The sequence below is a fragment of the Sardina pilchardus genome, chromosome 2 (assembly GCF_963854185.1).
Source record: "Sardina pilchardus chromosome 2, fSarPil1.1, whole genome shotgun sequence".
NCBI classification, from domain to species: domain Eukaryota; kingdom Metazoa; phylum Chordata; class Actinopteri; order Clupeiformes; family Clupeidae; genus Sardina; species Sardina pilchardus.
In genome coordinates, this window is record NC_084995.1 from 38,604,601 (window position 1) to 38,606,640 (window position 2,040).

The window sequence follows — 2,040 nt, forward strand, 5'->3', positions numbered from 1 at the left end:
AATTGGAGTAACATACAGGGCCATGTAGAGACAGATGATGAAGTGTAAAATAGAAATAGGACTCCAAATACAGAGCATGACGAGAGAAGTTCTACTAAAAGTAACGCTTCTGCCTGGTTATCTCATTGCAAAATGAAAGAAATGGATGTAAAAAGGCAGCTGTTTGAAGAAAGAAAGATTTGGATGTTATGGATGACCAAAAATCTTACAGATGTCCAAGTTCTTGTTATTGACCAACGTGTGTGTAATGCCCAATGTATCAAATATGATACAAACAGAAAAACGTATTTGCAAATATTTTTTTACATTTTTTTTTTTTACATTTTGGTTTAGGGCCTAATAAAGACTCCAGATTCTAAAAATTAGAATTTTCTGACCATTATTTATTGGGTCAGGCATTATACGAGAATCCATTTCTCTTACCAAGAATTTCTTATACGAACACTGACAATTTCCATCTTATCCAGTAGATGGAGCTATTGGGATATGTTTCGGAAACATCATCATTCAATATGGCGTGTTCTGTTTGAATTTGGCAGGCTAGTTATAACATATACAAAGACTGTTGAATTCAATTTTTATGTAGGGACAGAACAGTGGACAAGAGACAGTTTACACCCTGCTAAACAGGTGTTTTGGGTGCATCTGTTGTACAATGAGACATGGCTTGAATTGAATTTCCTCTTGGGGAATTGAATGTATGCTTGATTTTCCCATTGGGGATCAATGAAGTATCTATCTATCTATCTATCTATCTATCTATCTATCTATCTATCTATCTATCTATGGCAACCTGTATGTAACTATATTGGACTACTACACACATCATGTAACATACTCATAAAACAAACCTATCTTGTTATCATAGCACATATATCCGCATCTACTAATATGACTTTTTAGATGATTTTTTCCTTCACATTTCCATGTCAGACGCACACTACTCATATACATAGTATCTCTTGGGACACACTCCTGCTGAGAGGTAGCCTGACTCTGTGAACATGTACATCCCTGTATGGTCTACACTACAGGCTAGCTGAGAGGCACATTCCCAACTGAATTGTGTCCATGAAATTTCCTTACAAAAATGTATGTTTATATACTGTGTATATATATATATATATATATATATATATATATATATATATATATATATATATATTTAACCCTTTCATGCACGCATTATGAAAAAAAGTGTCTAGATTTTTTTAGTATTGATTTTATTACTCTATATGAGCCCAATATTGAAAATCAGTTGGAATTTTTTAAAAATATGCTTTTATGTAGAAGTTATGTTATTGTCCACGTATGTGGACAGTGCGCAACAAAGGGGTAAAAAAGGATAAAATGTAATGACAGAAAATGTGGAAACTATGGCCCTCTACTTCCTCCATACTACCCACCCAGCCCTCTACTACCCCCATACTACCCACCCACCTCTCTACTACCTCCATACTACCCGCCCAACCCCTCTACTACCCCCATTATTGCTCACAGACCCTCACCCACCCCTCTACTACCCCCATATTACCCACCTCTACTACCACCACTACCCAACCACCCCTCTACTACATCCATACTACCCACCCCTCTACTACTAATCCACCCACACCTCTAGTACTCTCATACCCATCCCTCTACTACCCACCCAACCCTCTACTACCCCCATATTACCATACCACCTTGGCATTACCACATGTAATTAGGTCATTATTTATAAATATGTTTACCAAATGTTTGTTATTTGTAATTTAAAGCAATTAAAATCATATTTGAAAAAAAAAAAAAAAAAAAAGTCCTAGTTACAAAATCAAATTTTTGGCCATTTAACTCCTCTGTTGCGCAACGTCCACATACGTGGACAGTTGCTTTTTAGGGTCTACAAACTCTATTTTACATCCGATTTAATTTCTGAAAACATAGAGTTGTTCAACACACTCTCCTGTACAGCATAATATTTTTTTTTACATGATTTTGCCTTCTTGAGTACTAGCTTTTTACAGATATGCCTGGAGCATTCAGCATATGGCCATTACT